Source organism: Pelodiscus sinensis, chromosome 14, assembly GCF_049634645.1.
Source record: "Pelodiscus sinensis isolate JC-2024 chromosome 14, ASM4963464v1, whole genome shotgun sequence".
In the NCBI taxonomy this organism is placed as follows: Eukaryota; Metazoa; Chordata; order Testudines; family Trionychidae; genus Pelodiscus; species Pelodiscus sinensis.
Window position 1 is genome coordinate 32,374,957 of NC_134724.1, and position 21,758 is coordinate 32,396,714.

The 21,758-nt window shown below is 43.4% G+C and overlaps 1 protein-coding gene across 11 annotated transcripts in view; it reads right to left on the bottom strand.

Annotated features, from left to right (window-relative positions):
* The window catches only part of SCAPER (S-phase cyclin A associated protein in the ER), a 406,333-nt gene that overhangs the window by 171,964 nt on the left and 212,611 nt on the right, over window positions 1–21,758 (bottom strand). The gene's annotated exons all lie outside the window — the stretch shown is intronic.

Below are 21,758 nucleotides of genomic sequence, written 5' to 3' on the forward strand. Positions count from 1 at the left end.
ATGCTGCGTCTAGACTGGCATGATTTTGCACAAATACTTTTAACGGAAACGTTTTTCCATTAAAAGTATTTGCGCAAGAGAGCGTCTATACTGGCATGTGCCTTTGTGCAAAAGATTTGTTTTTGCGCAAAAGCATCCGTGCCACTGTAGATGCTCTCTTGCGCAAGAAAGCTCTGATGGCCATTTTAGCCATCAGGCTTTCTTGCACAAGAAATTAATGTTGCTGTCTACACTGGCCCTCTTGTGGAAGAATATTTGCGCAAGAGGGCTTATCCCTGAGTGGGAGCATCAGAGCGTTTGCGCAAGAACCACTGATTTTGTACATTACAAAGTCAGTGTTCTTGCACAAATACTTGCGTCCAGTGTAGACAGGCGGCAAAATCATGCAAGTCTAGACGCAGCCCCAAATTTCACTGAACTCTGCACTCGTCAGCCACTGGAATATTTCTTTATTTAGTATACTTCCTTACTATACTCTGTTGAGAAAAATCATTTTATCATAGTATTTCAAGCCTGTGAGTGGCACTGCTTGACAACTAGTGAACATTTTTCTAATAAAGAGCAGTTTTAGAGTTTTTCAGCTAGACTTTCTAAGAATCATGCAACCCATAACAGAACAAGAAGTTCTGATTTATTTGTTCTTGGATTAAGGACAAACTGAAAGTCCAATGTTAATTCTATTTTTTCCTCCTTACATCCAGCACTTCATCTCATTGCACCATACAGGTAGCCAAATTAAATTTTCATGAAAATATAAGCTTTTAGCATGTATTCATTAGTCCTATTAATCAATATGTTTTATAAATTGAAGTATAAGCTGTGCCTTTTAAAAAACTGATACTTAGACCTCTGAGCCCCAAGGAGGAATGCCAATTCTTACTGTTTTGAATGAGGTTTAGGTTTTATGCAAGAACAGTACAGCACCAGAAATATTTTTTTAACTCAACCAGATATGCCAGAGAACTTAATTAACACTTTCCTATTCTAAACATTTATTTAAGTAAAATATTTATAAATAAAACATATTTAAATAAAAAATGATTTTAATATGTGGGAATTGTATAAGTTATGCAAATATTGTTAGTTTTCATTAAAAATAGGAAACTCATGAAATTTACAGCAGCTACCTGAAATGCATCATAAAAATTTCTGGTTAACATGAAGCTCAAGGTAGCATCTTCTGATATATTATATCAAATGAGCAAAAAATAAAAAATATCAAAAAAAATCCATCTAAACATGATGTATTAAACATTATGCTACCAGATGAATAGCCAATTCATGATAAACATGTCTGGCTTTATGACTATCCATCACATTTTTTTTTAGAGCTTACATGACTGACTCTGGACTATGCATGCATTCATCCCACTGACTTCAATCCAAACACTAAAATTTGTAAAATGTAGTGTAAAAAAGTGCATAAAGTTTAGTACATGGTTAGGCCTTGGCAGGATCAGGGCCTGGGACTTTTCAGCTTAGAAAAGAGAGAGCTAAGGGGAGGAATATGATAAGGTCTATAAAATCATGACTGCTATGGCGAAAGTGAATAAAGAAGAGTTTACTTCTTCCTATAACACAAGAAATAGGGGTCACCAACTGAAATTAATAGGCAGCAGGTTTAAAACAAACAAAAGGAAGTACTTCTTCACACACACGACAATCAATTTGTGGTATTCCTTGCCAGAAGATGTTGTGAAGTCAAAGACTATAACAGGGTTCAAAAAAGAGCTAGATCAATTAATGGAGGATAGGTGCATCATTGGCTATTAGCCAGGACGGGCAGGAATGGTGTCCCTAGACACTATCAGAAGCTGGGAATGGGTGATGGGGAATGGGTCACGTAATGAATGTACGTGTATATATATCCGGTGTATTAAAAAGAAAAAAACATACCAATGCAGATAGCTCAATAGAAAATGTGTATAATTTGAAGGACACTGGCTGTTGAGCACAAACCATAGCTCTGATGGTCCGAAACTTATGCAAAGGGAGTACTCATATGAAGTCAATAAAGCATAAAGTTATTTACATAAAATTAAGGAGAGCATTTTAATATACAATTTATACACATGAATTCCTGTTTTAAATGTATCCTCACGCTTAACTTTAAAAACAAAATACCTTCTCAGAATTAAAATAATGTATTTAAAATGATCATCATTATAATCCAAGTTAATGATGTATATGCATCTCCCCTTTGAATTTTTTTTTTTTTTACTTTTGATGCCAATTCTTTCACTTTTAAGGATTCAAAGTATTTGTGCAGTGTTCCTGCTAGTACTGTCCTCTAGTGGAGAAACGAAAGATTTAAAAATGAAGCAAAACAAAAATAAAAACAATCTTCCTGCCCCCAACACAAGCTACAGCAGAGAGTCAAAATTTCAAGGATAAAAAGCATGAGAATGATTCTGTATCACAAAAATACCCATTGGATTTTGCTTTTCTACTGAACTTTTGTAGCACTATAGCATTTTTTAAAAACCGTAGTCAGGTAGAGAAAGAGATACTGTGGCACAGTGTAATATAGGCAGTCCCCGAGTTACGCGGATCCAACTTATGTTGGATCCGCAGTTACGAATGGGGCTTTTCTCGCCCCGGAGGACGGGAGCGGCGGGACGCCAAGATGAGCTGCGGTTCCGCCGCCCACGTTCTCCGGGGGGAGAAAAGCTGCTCCCCGTCTCCCTGGTCTGCTGGTCAGACCAGGGAGACGGGGAGCAAAGCCGCGGAGGACGCCCGCAGCGGGACAGCCCAGGCGCGCAGCGGTAGTTGCTCTGCCCCGGGCTTCCTGGAATCAGCCACTGATCAGTTTCAGCAGCAGCTGACTTGGGGACGCCTGGGGTTCTTAAGTTGAATCTGTATGTAAGTCAGAACTGGCATCCAGATTCAGCCACTGTTGAAACTGATCAGTTTCAGCAGCGGCTGAATCTGGACGCCAGTTCCGACTTACATATTCAACTTAAGAACAAACCTACAGTCCCTATCTTGTACGTAACCCGGGGATTGCCTGTATAGCGTGGCTATTATTAGTATACATTTCCATGCTTTGTACTGTCTCTAATAACTTTTTGCTAAATCTATCTTGAAATCCTACTGGCTTAATTGTGCAGCTGCCAATGGTCTAATATTCAGTACGGTTGTGCTGTTCAAGGAGGTTAAGAAATAAAGGAGGCTTTTCAGGTCCAAGCATGGTATGGAATGAAGCATTCTTTGTGAGAGTTGGAAGTGGGATCAAGCAAAGGTCTGGGGCATAGTCTGAGACCTGGGCAAATTCGCTAGACCAACAGTTCCCAACCTTTTCCATATTAAGACCTTGCTGAAGATCCCTCTAATTTAACAACATAGGAATAGCAGAGCACCTGCTGTTTGTGATCTGCTGATGTAGTCATTTTTCTGAGGACTGCAACCCCCAGGTTACAAATCCACACACTAGACAAATCACATGTGGGGATGCAGCTAAGGCCTATCAATGCTGACACAGCTAATGTTGGTGGCATGGCAGCAAAGGTGCTCTGCTATTTAATTGGAGGAACAGTATTCAATTCTTTATCCCTTCAATAAATCCATCTGTTGCTCTCCTGCTCCTGCAAAGGCCATATAAAATAATTTCATAATCTGGAAAAGTGGCTTCTCTGCTCTTCTAAAAAGGTTGTGCATTAGCTTCAGTAGTTAATACCATTGCAGTTTTGGGGATGGCATACACAATATTCTCTTCGACAGTTTCAGAATCACATACACCAGGGAGCAGATCTCCTGTCTTGGCAGAGCTACGTTCAATGCAAGACAGGAGAAGGCAGATGGGGGGAGGAGGGAGGGAGAAGAAGGGAAAGAGGGCTTTCTGCCATGTCTAGTTCTCTGATTCTGGAACCAATAGGGGACCACTCTGGCCTTTGTTGACATTTAGGTGCATCTGGCACTCCAAGGTTCCAAGCCCCATTCTGGCAGGTGTGGATCTCTAAAGTGCATCTCTCTGGAATGGAAGGCTGGGGCTGGGAAAAAGGTGTCAGAGTTGGCATGGGAGTTCCTTGCTGTCTCAGCAGTCCTCTTGTGTGCCAGGAATCCCTGCACAGATGTTTATCCTAGCTTCACAGACTCTTGGTTGTAAAATGCAAATGTGACTAATTCACAATAATACCCTCTTTCTTTTATTCTCATAACAATTATAATATATCACACTTGTCTCTTCAAGCTCTTTAGAAATATTAATTTTAAGCACCACAAATGGTTTAAAGTCTAATATATACTAAAATGATTGATTCTATGTAATGTTAGTTTTATTCTATACCTTACTTTTGCCATAGATTAATTTAATGAACAAGTATCGCATCTGTTTTTAATTTTACACGATTGCTTTTGCTTCTTGCCATTGTTGTGGCCAGGTCCATGACAAGAGAAAGCAAATGTCCAGTGAAACATATAGGTAGGCAACCTGCTGTACCCACAAAAAACTGTTTTATTAATCATCACGGTAGCAACCAGTCACTGCAGAACAGGCCAGTCAGTTGGTTACATTTTAATGTAAATACAGGATTTGATGCTGCACTGTTGAGGCCAACCATTTCTGACAGTCTCTGTAATGTGATAAACATTGTCTCTTTACAGTCCCCCTGTATTTGAAAGTTACAACAAACATTTTACCAGAATGTAAAAAACTGACATCATGACTGGTGCACCAATGGGCTACAAATGTACAGGCAGTCCCCGGGTTACGTACAAGATAGGGACTGTAGGTTTGTTCTTAAGTTGAATCTGTATGTAAGTCGGAACTGGCGTCCAGATTCAGCCGCTGATGAAACTGACCAGCGACTGACTACAGGAAGCCCGAGGCAGAGTCGCTCTGCCCCGGGCTTCCTGGAATCAGCCGCTGATCAGTTTCAACAGCAGCTGAATCTGGACGCCTGGGACAGAGCATCTGGGGCGCTGCCGGGTAGGTCCCCGCAGCGCCGTACCTCAGCTCTGTGGGGACCAACCCGACAGCACCCCAGCTGCTCTACCCCGGGTGTCCCCAAGTCAGCCGAGGAGCGGTGCTGCGGGACCAACCGGGCAGCGCCCCAGCTGCTCTACTCCAGGCGTCGCAAGAAAAGCCTGGTCTGTTGGGGGGAGGGGGCGCACTAGCTGCGCCCCCGCCCCCCACCAGCAGACCAGGGAGACGCGGGCGGCGGGACCGCCGAGACGCGTCACGGTCCTCCCGCATCCTCCGCGTCTCCCTGGTCTGCTGGGGGGAGCATCTGGGCGGTCCCGCCGCCCGCGTCCTCCAAGGCTTTGCTCCGCATCTCCCTGGTCTGCTGGGGGGGCTCCCCCAGCAGACCAGGGAGACGCGGAGCAGCTTTTCTCACCCTGGAGGACACGGGCAGCGGGACCGCGGCGTGTCTGGGCGGTCCCACCGCCCACGTCCTCTGGGGCGAGAAAAGCCCCGTTCGTAACTACGGATCCGACATAAGTCGGATCCGCGTAAGTCGTGGACTGCCTGTATCTAGTAATCAAGAAAACAAAAATGTTGTTTGACACTAAATAAACCATTGCTCACAACTGGGGAGCATAAAGGTCATAAATGTGCATCAATCTAGAAAAGTAATAGTGTAAAAGTGAAAAGTATAGACATAATACCCAGATTCAAAGAGTTCTGAAAATAAAAAGATAAATATTGTTAGGGCAATATTTTTTCTTTTCTGAAATCTGCTTCTTATATGGTGACTACATTAAACAGTACAAAATTATTTTTTTCTTCAGCTTAGTAAGGTCATTGAAAAATAGTTAACTAATTTTTTGTTGCAGTATATACAGTTCTTATTAATGATGTACAAAGAAGAAATAAGTATGGACTAAGTGGTTATACCATTCTCAAGTTTTAATATCAAGTTCACTATGGAACTAAGGGTATACTTATTTATTAGTAGTATTTTGATATGTAGGGAGCTCTGGGTAGAGGTAGTACCTTTGTTTTTCTGATAGCTGCACTCAATTTTTGAGTGGACGGAAGCACTGGTCCTCATCCATCTCCTAAATCTCTCACGTCTGGCTCCTAGTGCCACACCCCGGTAAACCGCTTCAGCTGGCGGGCTAAACGACCTGAGGGGGTGATGTTTACACTGCATCACTGGGCGAATGAACTCCCACGACGGAGTCACCGGCCAGGGCGGAAGGCTCTCGTTAGGACCCAACGGCCAAGTGTTCGGGACCAAGGCACGCCACTTCGTTATTGTGGATTGCGGCTGTGGCCTACCAGCTATGGTTTGAAATAGCAGGGAAGGTGGATCTCTTTAGCCCTGGAAGGCCGTCTGCCTAGGAGAAGGGAACTCTGATGTAAAACCTACGGCCCAAGGACCTCGCTGTCACCGTCCCAGCTTGCTAGGCCATGGCAGCTGAACCCTGGGTTTAAAGGGTGGAGCCAGTTCTGCGCACACTGCACTCCACTTGAAAACTCCTTTGCGCAGGCAAGAAGGAAATACTCACGTCTACTCCCCCCGGTCTCACTAAGTCCTGTAGCGATGGGAAAGGGGCAAACTCGGCAGGTGTAAGATGACACTGGCAGCCTCAGTCTCAATCCTGCACGCAGGCAGCTCAGGCGCTAGTGGTCGTCTGATGATGACCTGGAGACGACATCATCACTCGGCAGCATCCTGCGTGACCAAGCAGCCTTTTTTAGGGACAGCACTGCTTGTTCCACACGGAGAGGGGCCTAGAAAAGGTGGCCTAAACAAAGCTCATCTCCTTCTCCCCCAGTTGGCTTACCGCGGTCAACGGGCATCTCCATCTCCGCGGTCGAAGTATATCAAAGAATCAACGGCGCATCCCACTCGCCTTAAAAGGTGGGAAAGGACTTAAACTCGCATGCTGGAACATCAGAACCATGTTAGACTCAGCCGACAGCACTCGACCTGAGCGACGATCCGCTTTAATTGCACACGAACTCACTAGGCTGGATATTGACATCGCCGCACTCAGCGAAATCCGCTTTTCAGAGGAAGGAAGTCTAAGAGAGCAGGGCGCAGGCTACACCCTCTACTGGTCAGCGACAGAGAGACGCCTTTCAGGTGTCGGCTTCATGATCAGGGACTCCATCGCTGTCAAGCTTGCAAGCCTGCCAACCGGCCACTCTGACCGCATCATCTCAATGCATCTACCACTTCGTGACCAGCAACACGCCACACTGTTTAATGTGTATGTTCCAACTCTCCAGGCAGACCCTGCTGACAAAGACAAGTTTTATTCCAACCTACGCAGCCTTCTGCAGGATGTTCCAGCTGATGACAAGATTGTCATCCTGGGTGACTTCAACGCCAGAGTGGGCAGAGACTTGGAAACCTGGAAAGGCGTACTTGGAAGGCCTGGTGTGGGCAGCTGCTACGAAAATGGACGCTTGTTACTTGAACTCTGTGCGGAACAGCAGCTTTCCATTATCAACACTATCTTCCATCAGAAAGACAGTCTGAAGACAACCTGGATGCACCCTCAGACCTGGATGCACCCTCGGTCAAAATACTGGCATCTCATAGACTACATCTTAGTGCGCCAGCGTGATCTAAAAGATGTCTTTCACACTAGGGTAATGCCCAGCGCTGAGTATCACCCAGACCTCCGCCTTGTCCGCTGCAAACTCAGCTTCCACTTTGAGCCCAAACCAAGGAAAGGTGGCGCCCAGAGGAAGAAGCTCAAAGTCTGCAGCCTTCAGTCTGCCGCGGTCAAGGCGGTTTTCCAGGAGAGCCTACGATCCAGGCTAGAGGAACCAAGCTCCTAGAAGACTCGCCTCCGGCTCCAGAAGTGCTGTGGGATCATATCAAAACCGTTGTTCTGCAAACATCTGAAGATATCCTCGGATTCTCCACGAAGAAGAACAGGGATTGGTTCGATGAGAACTTAGAAGTCCAAGAGCTGCTGTCAAAGAAGAGGTCAGCACACCAGGCCCACCTGGCCCAACCATCCTGCCTGCACAAAAAAGCAGCCTTCCGCCTGGAATGCAGCACTTTCCAGTGCAAGCTTCGAGAGATTCAGAACGAGTGGTGGACCAACCTCGCAGTAAGAACTCAGCTTTGTGCTGATACTGGCGACTACAGGGGATTCTACGAAGCTCTAAAAGCGGTATATGGCCCTTTGTACCAAATCCTGAGCCCCTTGCGGAGTGCAGACGGGAAAGAACTGCTCACCGAAAAGGACTCTATCCTGAACCGCTGGTCTGAGCACTTTTACACCCTCTTCAATGCTAGCCGCTCAGTCCAAGAACCAGCGATTGACCGCATCCCACAACAACCAGTGAAAACTGAACTGGATGTGGCACCAACATTACAAGAGACTGAGGAAGCCATTGAACAGCTGAAGAGTGGTAAAGCTGCAGAAGTTGATGGCATCCCTCCTGAGGTATGGAAGAACAGAGGCCCAGCACTGTACACCAAACTCCATGAATTCTTCATCTGCTGCTGGGAGCAGGGTAAACTCCCTCATGACCTCAAGGACGCAGTCATCATCACCCTGTACAAGAACAAAGGGGAGAAGTCAGACTGTTCCAATTATCGCGGCATAACACTTCTGTCCGTCGCCGGCAAAATCCTCGCAAGAGTACTGCTGAATAGACTGGTACCCGCGATAGCAGAAGATCACCTCCCAGAGACACAGTGTGGCTTCAGAGCCAACCGGGGAACCACAGACATGGTGTTTGTCCTGAGGCAGATTCAGGAGAAGTGCCGGGAGCAAAACAAAGCGTTGTACATCACCTTTGTGGACCTGACAAAAGCGTGACACCGTGAGCAGGCAGGGATTTTGGAAAATCCTGGAAAAACTAGGCTGCCCACCGAAGTTCCTCACCATGATCATCCAGCTTCATGAAGACCAGCTTGGACAAGTCAGACATAGCAGCGACCTCTCGCAGCCTTTCCCTATTGCAAATGGCGTGAAACAAAGCTATGTTCTTGCTCCCACGCTGTTCACCATTTTGTTCAGCATGATGCTCCAGCAGATCACAGAGGACCTTGACGACGCTGATGGCGTATACATCCGTTTTCGTCTCGACGGGAGCGTGTTCAACCTGAGGCGTTTGCAGGCCCATACAAAGACCATGGAGAAACTGATCAGGGAGCTGCTGTTTGCTGACGATGCCGCCATCCTTGCTCACACAGAGGCAGCTATGCAGCTAATTATGTCTTGTTTCACAAAAACTGCTCAGATCTTCGGTCTTGAAGTTAGCCTGAAGAAGACTGAAGTTCTTCATCAGCCAGCACCCCACGAGGAGCACCATCCACCAAGCATCTTCATTGAACAAACAGAACTGAAAGTTGTCCACCAGTTCAGCTACTTGGGGTGCGTGATCTCGTCTGACGCCAAGATCGACAAAGAAGTCGATAACAGGCTGGCCAAGGCAAACAGTGCATTCGGCAGACTATACAAACGTGTCTGGAACAACAGCAACCTCAAAAGAGACACAAAGGTCAGCGTTTACAAAACTGTTGTGCTGACCACTCTCTTGCATGGCGCTGAGTCCTGGGTCACGTACCATCGTCACCTGAGTCTCCTCGAGTGTTTCCATCAGCGCTGCCTCCGCACAATCCTCAATATTTATTGGAGTGACTTCGTCGCCAACACTGAAGTCCTCGAGTTAGCGGAGGTCACCAGCATCGAGGCCATGGTCCTCAAGATACAGCTTCGCTGGGCAGGGCACATCGCCAGGATGGAGAACCACCGCCTACCCAAGATCGTGCTGTATGGGGAACTGTCCTCTGGCTACCGTGACATAGGGGCACCACGAAAGCGGTACAAAGACTCCCTGAAGAAGTCCCTCACTGCTTGTTGTATCGATCACCGTCAGTGGGCAACACAAGCAGCTGATCGCAACTCTTGGCGGCACACAGTCCACCAGGCCACCTCCTTCTTCGAAGATACCTGCAGGGCCTGTATGGAGGACAAAAGGAGAAGGAAGAAGAACCGTGACCCCTCAGAACCTATCCCGGATCAGACCTATATTTGCACCCGTTGTGGAAGGACCTGCCTGTCCCGCATAGGCCTCGTCAGCCACCAGCGTGCCTGCAGAAGACGTGGATTTCCTTCCTAGATATTCGTTCGCGAAGCCAAGCCATGATTTTGATAATCCCTAGAAATGTCATCTGATGTCAAGGCCCTATATCGCTAGGTATTGTATAAAGACACACTAAGAAAATGTCTCCAAGGCAATTAAAAAAACATCAATGCATACAATATATGTGGCACATTAAATTATTTTCTCTGATACGTTAATCAATGTTTCACATGTATCAGAATGTAGCCCTACACTGCAATATTTATTACCCTTCAGACAATGGAATTTCTATATTCTTCATTTTCTGCTAAACTGTGATATGAAATAAACAATCAATTTCTAGACAAACATATTTTGAATTTGCATGTAAAGTAACCCCAGATTTGATTACTCTCACCACAGATACTTTAACTATTTTTTATTTCAACTGAAAATAGCACCATCCAGGTAAGAGTTTCAAAAGTACCATGATTTAAGTGTTAGATGCGTTCAACTAGAGTTCTGCGTACTCAGCCTTACTGGTCATAGGCGATTTCCCTCTCTCCAGCAGCTTCTGTCTCTTATTTGGCCTGGAAAACGTGATCGGTGCTGAGAGTTTACTGCCCCAGCCTTAGGACCCCGGAGAGTAGTGATGCTGGGGAGTCTTGAAGGTCAAGTCTTTCAGTGATGCTGTGTTGTCCTCACCAAGAACAAAACCAGTTTCGGAGGCAGGCCCCGCTGCACCAGTTGAGGGTGTAGAACTGAGGAGTAGTTTAAGTCTAAGTTCCTCTTCGTACAAGGCCAGAAACCCTTACAGATCATGCACTTGTCTGTTTGATAGGCTTCTCTTAAGACTCATGAGGGTCTCCAGTTGGCATATCCTTCTGATAAGAAGCACAAGGTTTGAAGCCCTGGGACCAAGGTATGCCCTAGTCCCCAGGCAATGGGGGAGGAGGGACTGCTCTCCACTAAGTAATAGAAAAAGAAAACCCAACCTAATACATATCTACCTAATGACAACTATTTACAAGAATTAAGATGAAAGCTAGGGAAAACACTTGCCTGAGGCAAGAGAAAGAAAGCTCCAATGATGGTCACTGGGTGTACGTCTATACTGCAGTGTTTTTCTGGGATACATCCCGGAAAAACTCTGCTGTGTCCAGGGAATGTTTGTGCTCTTCCGCTTTTTTTTTTTTTGTGGATATGCAAACGTGCTCTTTCGGAAGCCCTATCTTCCTCATTCCATGAGGAAGAAGGGATCTTCTGAAGGAGGGGGATTTTCTGAAATTTGGCCCAATGTAGACGGGCCAAATTTTGGAAAAGCCTCTTCCAAAAAAAAAAAAAAAAAAAAAAAGCTGTAGTGTAGACCTAGCCTGGTGGTAAGAAGGAACTAAGCAAAGAGAGGGTCAGCAATGGACCATATACAGCACCATAATTGCACCACTCCAAGGAGCTCTATGGCTGAGCAGATAGTTTTCCCCTAGCAGTACCTTTCTGATGACTGTGCATCCCTGCTTAGAATCAACATGAATAATCACCTGGAGAAGAACTTTTTGTACTAGTCCAAGGAAGAACAGCATTAAGAAGAAAGTACACTTACTGAGACTTGGCACAACAGACTTTCAGAGATACGCTGAACTTTACGCTACAAGCTGGTAGAAGTCCTATCAGTCTTTAGGTTTAGAAACAGTCTGGGCTGGATGTAATATTTCCATAGTTTGTAAATCAATAACTGTGTCTGTCTAGTAGCACTCTTGTCATTTCAATCTAGAGGAAGTTAATTACTATTTCATTTTGTCATTTTCTCTATTTAAGAAATGCCAAATCAACTTTGCAGTGATTTATGATAATTTAAAAATTGTGTGTGATGAATGTGCAACTGGGGATACTACTGCTGGGTAACTTGGAGAATATTTTTTTCTGAATTTCAGGGAGATGGTAGCTGGAGAAGGGGCTTACGTGCTTAGTCAAAGTCACAAAAGGTTTGCATGGCTCTTGGAGTGCTGCAAGCAGGAAGAGGCCAATATGAACATAAGAGGTGCCAAGTGTAATTGCAGTTATCAGTTACCAAATGAACTACAAAATTATTTTTTCCTCAAAGTGCATCACAATACAATTCTGTATATACAATGGTTGTATATAAGGCAGCTTAATTTAAGCATATGAACTCAGCCTGGATTTCTTACACACTCAAAATCCCTTCTGCCTTTGATGAGAGACATATAGGATCAGGCCCTTAATGGCTAACCAGATTAAAATAAAAAGCTGTGTGGTGAGTCACATATTTTGGTTGAAGCGGTCTCAAACCTCAATTATATCTCAGTAGACTTTGGAATTTATTCTTTGGCATAAGCAAAACAGGTGATTTCAGGGGGCCCACAACAGAAGGAGAGTTTAAGCTTGATATAGTTTCTAAGACCTTGTGAAGGTGTGTGAGGTCCCATATCAGTGTTCGCTGAGGGCTACACAAAGCCTCAAGACAGACTTCTTTGTTATTGCCTTTATTAAGACTATTACTGTGCTTTTTCTTTTACATTAATACACACACACAGATGCCTATATATAATTTCTTCCCAGAGTTTGTCAGTCAGGATGTGAATTTGTATACAAATAGTGAATTGATTTCTGAGAATACTATGGGCTATATGGCCTGAGTGTTACAATTTGTTTATGTAGTGACAGATAACTTTACTCTCTTATGTGTTTTTCACTGGGCTGAAATGTTGGGACTTCAGTGATTTTTAGAACTTTTGAGGTTTTGTTCAATTTTACTTACAGAAGAGCACTGAAAATATCTGGTATAATGAGGCAACTGTCCTTTATGGTTAGACAGGTTGACCCTCCTAAATCTGGGACTCTCTAGTCTGGCAACATCTGTGGTCCACCAGGAACAGAGAGCCCTGGTGCCCGGAAATGCGAGCCAGTTGGGAGTCTGTGGTGGGAGAGCCCCACCATAGGGACTGGCGAGTCCTGTCCTAGAGAGCCCCAGCTGGGCTTGGCATAGCAGGGCAGCCGTGGAGCCCTAACTTGGTATGGCAGAAGTGGGGCAGCCACGGTGCCCAATCCATGGGAAGCCCTTGGTTGGGCATGGCAGAGATAGGGCAGCTGCTGAACCCCTGCTGGGAGTTCCGACCAAGTGTGGAAGCCTCAGAGCCCCGTCACCAGGAAGCACCAGCCAGGTAAGACAGAAGCCGGACCGGGGTGACTGCGGAGCTCCATCCCCAGAGAACCCCAGTTAGCTGGTAACTGGGCTGGAGTGGAGCCAGCAGGAGGGAGGAGCAGTGTCCTGGGAGGCTAGTGGTAGGGGACCTCCCCTGATCCATCAAATTCCCTCATTTGGGGCTGGTCAGGTCCTGAGAGTGCTGACGAGGGAGGTCCAACCTGTATCCAGTAAGTAATTTGTAAGTCATAAGTTTATTCTTTAATACCCTAAGTTTTGGTTTAAGTTTTGTTATTCATAGGTGAAGAAGGCGTATGCCCATACACATACAACCTGCATTTTCAGTAGAGCACTGTGTTTCACGTAAATGTAATGTACCTTTCAGTTTGTTCAGAAGTTCTGCATCATAAAAGTTAACTTCATATTAACAGGCTACAAAAATTACACTGTTTTTGTGCAAGCAGATTCACTTTATACTGAACTGAGTGATGTATATCTATTTTTGCTTTAGATACTGTCTTTACCTACTAGTGTTTTATAAAAACTGGATAAGGTTGTACTGGATATGGTTTAAAATGTGTTGGAATTTAATGAAGAGGGAAAAAAATTAAATGGTATAAATATATTCAAAATACAGGACTATGTAGCACTTTAAAGACTAACAAGATGGTTTATTAGATGATGAGCTTTCGTGGGTGGGTCTGGCCCACGAAAGCTCATCATCTAATAAACCATCTTGTTAGTCTTTAAAGTGCTACATAGTCCTGTATTTTGTTTCAGCTACACCAGACTAACATGGCTACATCTCTATCACTATTCTAAATATATTCAGACATTCTCCAGAGTGTTACAAAAACAGGAAAGATGCTTGCATTTTACTTATTTACTATTATTTACAATAATAGCAGCTGAAAATGTTATTTGTGTTAAAAAGCCTTTATTTCAGTGGTGATACTATATAAGACTATTTTTACCCCCAGTGTTGCTTTTTAAAGTGAAGAAAAACCATTTAAGAAGCTACCTGTTCGAATACTAACGCTCAAATAGAGCGCGGATTCCCTTGAAGACATATTTCTTTCAATCAATATGAACTGCTAGCAGAAGAAACATTCACTGTGAAAATTGTTTATACTATGCCTTTAATGGGCTTTGTGAGAACTATTTTATTTTACTATTTTTTATGTCGCTCCTTGTAGGCATGTAAGACTTTTAGTAAGTAGCAAGGAGCTATTGTAGTGAACTCTGTCCTCCCTTAGGGAAATTTTTTATCCAACCCAGGCCATTAACAGAGGTAAATCAATGTAACCAGCTCTCACACACTGACAGCTTGTGTGGTTCCCACTCCCTCACTCCTCCCCCTACACTGTGGTATATTTTTACACTCCCAGGGGAAATTCAATTAACAGTGTCAGGCTCCACCTCTCAATGACTGACACCATCAAGATTCTTTTCACCACCCACTGACGTGCAAGATGTGTCTGCTGATTTCTTGACTTGCAAGTTAACAAGAGAATTACAGCCTACTTCCATAAATGACTATATATGATTCATGTCATAAACATACAGACAGTTACCAAATCAATCTTTCATGACCCTATTGATTAGGATGCTTAGAAAAAATGAGACTTCACTGGTGGCAGGATAATGCCTGGGAAAAAGAAAAAAACTGAGGCCTTGCCTATTAATTCCACCAAATTTATCTTCCCTTTCCCCTTTCTCCACTGTAGAGCCTGGTAGCAACAAAATGTTATAAAGAATTAATAATTAATGTTTACTTGTACCTCATGTATCTTTTAAAATGCATTTTCAGGAAACACCTAATGAGAGACTGTATGCAATAAAATAAATAATTATTATTATTGTTACTATTATTCTACTTTTTATTTAAGAGCAAACACAGGCCACCCAACGCTAAGCCCCTTACAAAGACACAGCAATACTGTTGTATCTTTTATACTTGCAAGACAATGATCATCTCCCACTCTTTGAAATAAGTAACAGTAAATGGATTTTTCTTATGATACAAATTTGAATCTGAGAACATGGCACAAATTGGTTTAAGGAAACCACTAAGTTTGTTAAACAGCTCAAAGTAAACAGTAAAATACTAGAAGGAAGGAGGTGATTTAGAAATGTTAGTGAAGATTGACTGTGATACACAATGTAGATAAACATAACCTTAATAAGAAGATATATTTTTGCTTGGTGTTGATTATACTGGGCAGCAGCTGGCCTGGAGTCTGCAAGCTGTACAACAAGGTAAGATATTTCGTTTTATTTTGTATGACTATAGATATGAAACAAAGAAAACGGTCTCACAAGTGATATTTTCTAAGAGTTGGGAGAGAATATACAGAATACTCTATTGCTGGAAAATCTCTTGAACAATATTATCCAGAGGGAGCAGTAAACTGTAATAAGGGCATAAGATTCTGCGGATGCTTATTACTTATTATGCTTATTACTTTTTTTATTTAATCAATATTAAAAAGGCGTCATGCCATCATTAACAGAACAATAAAAACAAAGGCTTCCCCCATACATAAAACTAGTCAAAAAAGAACCACATTGCATAACAAAATCTCCCCATCACTTAGATTCCTCCACAAAAATCCCTACATCACACATATTCAACCTTATCCAAAAGGCCTATTCAGAAAAGACAAGCTTTGCAATCTGCCCTGAAAGTCAATGCATTTGTGTTGTTTCAGAGCAGGTTAGGGAGTGAATTCTGAAGTCCAGAGGCACTTCATAGGCTGCCCTATGAAGACAGATTAAGAAGACTGGGACTTTTCAGCTTAAAAAAAGAGGAGACTAATGAGGGAATATGGTAGAGGTCTTAAAGTCATGACTGGTGTGGAAAAAGTGAATAAGTTATTTACTTCTTCCAATAATACAAGAACTAGGGGTCACACCAAATGAAATTAATAGGTAGCAGATTTAAAACAAACAAAAGGAAGTACTTCTTCATGCAACACACAGTCAACCTGCGGAACTCCTTGCCAGATGATGTTGTGAAGGCCAGAACTTTAACAGGGTTCACAAAAGAGCTAGATGGTTATTGATATATGAAGTACAATTAAACATTAATTATTAATTTGGTTTGTCAGAGGCTGGGAACTGGTGACAAAGGTGGGATTGCTTGAGGATTCCCTGTTCTGTTCATTCCCTCTAGGGGTACCTAGCACTGGCCACTGTTGGAAGATAGGATACTGGGCTGGGTGGATCGTTGCTCTGACCCAGTATGGCTATTTTTACACTGTCATAATATTTTTCCTCATGCACTAACCTAAATTGGCTGGCTTGGTATTGCCTACGAATGCAAGAAATAGCCATTTTTATTTTAAAGTATTTATCAATATGGGGGGCAATTATGGCCAATTGTGGTGAATGTGGCTTTTTGTATGTGAATAAAACATGACTACATCCATTAACTTTTCCACAAAGCCAATGAACAGCATTCTGAGAATTACTACTGACACGGAGACCAGTTTCAACCAGTGTCTTGACTGCTGAAAGGCTCTGTATGTCATCCGATCCAGTGAGGCAACAAGTATCTGCAATCTGGTATATTTGTATAATTTTAAAGGATTGCTTTAAAACCAAGATTCACAGGAGCTGGCGTATTGCCATAAGGCTCTACTACAGCAAAAACATACAGCTGGCAGTGTCATGATGACGCTGCTGTATGTGCACACTCTTGTTCCAGCAACAGCAGAGAGAAAGCTGCTGCCAGAAAACATCAGAATCAATAATTTAAGAACACCACACATTTACTGAAATTGAATTAGCTTTCAGAATTCACTTCTTGGCCATCTGAAGTTTCTATTGCTGGTAGGGTAGATGGGATCCCAAGTGTCCCAACAATTGTTTTATGTATTATGCAAGGTCCAAATCTCAACACCACTTATTTATTCTCATGGATTTTTAAATGCATCACTTCCCAGCTACTCTTAATTACTACAGCTATGCAGAATACTTGCACAGGTTGTCATGATCATGAGGGTTAGCCAGCAGCCTGGGAACTAAGGGGTTAACTATACCTAACCCAGGTAGTGTTAGCCAACATGAATACAGGTAGGAATTTCAAACTGGGACAAAGGAATTTGGGGGTTTTCCCACGTCTGTCTCTGGGGCAGTTTCTCTCCAGCTACTGAGGGAGACAGATAGAATGTCTCCCTCCAAGAAAAGAACTCACTATCTGCAAGTAGGGTAAAGTTTAGATAAATCTGTTAGGCTTTGTTGTTTTATGGTTTGGGAAATGGGAACTGGTCTGTGCATTTAAAAATGGGTTTTGCTCTCCTTTGTAACTAAGCTCCTGGCCCATGGTAGGTTTCCCCTCCATGAGTATATTACTTTGTTACTTTTCCATCTAGTCATTATGCTTGAAACAGGAATATTGTGGTGATAATAAAAGTTCTTTCTCTTTTCTTTTTATTAACCTGGTATTGGTTCATTTTTGTGTCCTGGTTTGTACTTTAGGGGGTGAGATTTCCCAAGTGATCTCCCAAGTGATTTCCCTGATTTTCTTATCATCACTTGGGTGGTGGCAGCGGAGTTTTTATCTCCAAAATCTAGGTTGTAAAGATTTTGTGGGGAAGTTTTATTCCAAAGCCTGGAAAGATAAGGTTTGGGGTACTTTTGTGGGCCCCCACTTCTGCATTTATCGTGCCAGAGTGGGGAAGGGGCCTTGACACCAGTATATTAAAAAAAGCAGCAACAATGAGAAATTGTAAGGGAGGGTTCAGCAAGTCTGACTGGAATGAATTCAGAAGCGTTTGGACGGAACACATAAGGTTACTCTACGTTCTTAGTTGTGTGCAACAAAAACATTCTCTTAAGATATAAGAGGGAGTCAAGGTGACTACTCTGTCCAAGGAATGATGACCCAGTTTTTACATTTGGGCTAACCATGCCTCCAGAAGCCTCAGGTGCAGTCTGGCAAACTGTATTATGTACTGAGCAGTATTGAGAGAAGTTCTGGCCATGCTCGTTGGGAACACTAACAGACATGAATTAAAAAACAGCGAAGGTCTTGCAGCACCTTAATGAATTAATGACATGAATTAGTTTGCTCATGTTTACTAATCGAGCGTGAGGCAGCGACGCCATTGCGGCTATTGATTTTAGGTAGGTCCATACAAACTCTATCCTTTGAGACAGAGTCAAGACGGACTTCTCTACAGTGAGCACCAGGCCCAGACATACAAACATTAGTTGCACAAGGTTCACATGCCTCTCCATGTGGTCTCTTGAAGAGCTATTGATCAACCAGTTGTCCAAGTAGGGGTGCACCTGAATGCCCCTGCAGTGAAGGAATGCGGCCACGATTACCATATACTTTGTGAATACTTTGGACACCACTGACAGGCCAAAGAGCAGGACTGCAGACTAGCAGTGAGCTGAGCCTAGCAAAAACCAGCAAAATCTCCTATGGGGCATAATTATGGACATGTGGAAAAAAGCATCCTTCAAATCAGTATACCAGTCACCCAGATCCAGAGAGGGGATAATAGTGGCCAGAGAGATCATCAGAACCCTGAGCTTTTTCAAGCAGTGTTTGAGGCTTTGGAGGTTGAGAATGGGACACAGCCCACCCATGGAGTTTAGGAAAAGGAAGTAGTGGGAATAAAACCGCATGCCCTAATACTCTTGTGGAACCTCTTCCACTGCTCCTGGATGGAGGAGCAATTGAATCTCCTGATAAAGGAGTTGCTCATGAGAGGGGACCCGGAAGAGGGCCAGAGAAAGGGAGTGGGAAGGAGGGGTAGAAAAGAAGTGGAACTAATACCCCAGTTGCACCATAGCTGTAAGGTGGTAATTTGAATCTAGAGTAAAAATGGGATAAACGGTGCCCAAACATAGGAACTGGATCCATCATTAAAATTAGAGCACTGTGCTTGAATGCAGCTTCAGAAGCTTTTCCTGGTATCCTGGGATTGCTTTAAGGAGGACTGCCCCTGGTTATTATGATTATTATTCACATTAAGGAGCCATCGGCAGTTTTTATGGTTTCCCCTTCTGCTAAAGTCCTGCCTCCTGCCACATGACTGTATGAGGCCCAGCACTGGAGACAGTGCTGACTCCTGCCTCATGGAGTTCAGCAGCCTGATGTTAATTCAATCAAGTCCCTGGCCACTTCATAAATTTGGGGGGTGGACAACATGTCCACATCCCCTGCCTGGCTTATCTTGGCAGGGGAGTCCACTAGAATGGGATTTGTCAGAGCTGGTTGCTACACCAAAGTCAATGGTACTGGCTGGTCTTTGGACTCCAACAGGTTTCCAGGTGCAAGATGCATCCCTTTAGATTTTGTCGCCTCTGGAGTGGGCACTTCTGATGCTTACGAGGTACCAGCAAGGGTGATCAGTTCTGGGCGGCTGGTGCCAATGTCTTTGGCACCAGTGAATGGTGGTGATATGCACTTTTCGATCAAGAGTTCTTCTTTGGAACCACAAAGTTCCTCAGTGAGAACAATGCACTGTGCGCCAAGGCTGTTTGCTTCAACCCAGAGGCTTATGGCATGAATGAGGATGCAAAGAGGGCCCCATGAGGAGTTCCTTGAGTATAAATTTCTGTCTCTCCAAATTCTTGATCAAAATCCCTTGGAGATCTTGCACTTGTCTGCAAGGTGGGCCACTCCCAGGTATTTAAGACAAGAGTCTTATCTCTTTAGGCATAAACTTCTGGCACTTGACACAAGGTTTAAAGCTGTGGAGCCAAGGCTTGCCCCGGCCCTGGGGAAGTGAAAGAGAACAAAGTACTCCCTGCTAAGAACTATTTACACGGTGCTAACTAATAATTATCAAAAACTGACAAACTACTTGTACTATTTACATTAGAAAGCTGGGGTATGCTTGCTTGAAACAAAAGAGAAGGTAAGCTCTGATGACCGTCACTGTTGGTAAGAAGGAACTGAGCAGGGAAGGGTTGGCAGTGGACTATATACTTCACCATATGTGTGCCACTCTAGGGGTCTCTGCAGCTTGTGGCTTATGGAAAAAACAAAATGTTCACCTCTGCAGATTTCATGAATGGTACTGAAGGGTTTTCTTAATATCTTTATGCTGGATGTGTGTAAATGGCTGTATTCTACAAAATATTCTGAACATTGTGAATTCCATGGCCTATTTCTATATTACATTTTCTTTGATCTCAAGCCCCTGCCCCAGATCACAACTCCCTCCTTCACACAAACTCCTCTCCTGCAGCCCAGTCCCATGCCCCAAGCTCCCTTCTGCACCCAACCTCCATCCCAGACCCCTCACCCCTCTCCATAGAAGTGTGGCCCTTGACTACTTACCAAAATCTTGGAGTGGCCCATCATTAAAAATTATTGCCCACCCCTGTCCTAGTGCCTACTCAAAAGCCCTCTGATAACAATGGAAAGACACTTATTGACTTCAGTGTATTTTGGATAAAGCCCTAAAAGAAAATATAGGCAAATTATTTAATTGAGGAATGTACTATTTCAACCAGTGAAAAATTTCACTTCAAGTACAAAGAAAAAAAACTAACTAAACAGAGCTCTTCAAACTTCAGTTCTTTATAACATTTCTAAGAAGAAATGGGATATCTCCTCCTCAGCTTGCAAATATCAGTAGCAATATAAACTATTCTTCAGTTTCATTTTGACAGCAATAATAAAATAATTATTTTTTCCTTTTTACTGAAAACGATGGCTCAGTACTGTTTACCCAAGCAGTCTGTTCTGAGCAGCCTGAGCTACTATACTTTGCAATGTAGGAAGCATAACGTCATTCTAACCTTCTAATATGATGGGAAAGGAAACACATATGACAGCCATTCTTATGGTGATGTAATAATTGGTATGAACTGCCTCTCAAGAATTGGCAAGAGGTCAGAAAGTGAGAGAGGCTTAAAAGATACTAGCTGCTCTAAACTGATTGTTGTGAGTTTGAGAATTTCCATTCTAAGAAAGTAAAAAACCAAGTCCTCCAGTGAATCTGAAAGCTTACTATCAGAGTAGCATGGCCATTTGGAATATATACAAGTTAAAGGAATAAAACACGTTACATTTACAAGGCTAGATTTTCTTATTTATTTGGAACCTTCTGTGCCAGTCTGGTAGCATAAATAAGCAGAGAGCTGCTGAATCTTCCTAGCTAAGGATTCTCTGATGTAAATGAGTTGCAAATTGGAGGCTCTTAGGGCTGCCCAGGGAAGCAGAAGCAATATGCACTGTGCTCTAGGACACATTGGGTGGGGGAGGCACCATGGTGTAGCTGGCTCTGATGGCTAGCTGCCCCCCTTTGTTCTGAGGCCCCACCCTTCCGGGACCACAAAGTACCTCCCCCAACCTTGCCCAAGGGCCTGGCATAGCTGTCGGTTCCCCTTGATATCAACTTATAAATTTTGGCTGATTCAAAGTTACTTGTTCAGGTTAATAAGACTTGCAGCTGGATCCATACTTACATCTGGCAGTATTCTAAAATATCAGGAAAGGCAACTGGAAAAAATCCATGTCAAATCCATCTGTTTAAACTTTATTTACTTGTGGTAACAGCATTCACATGTCTAAAGTTACTGATAAACCACAGAAAGCTTATGTAATCCTGTTGCTATCCAAAATGAAAAACAATATTCAACTTCATA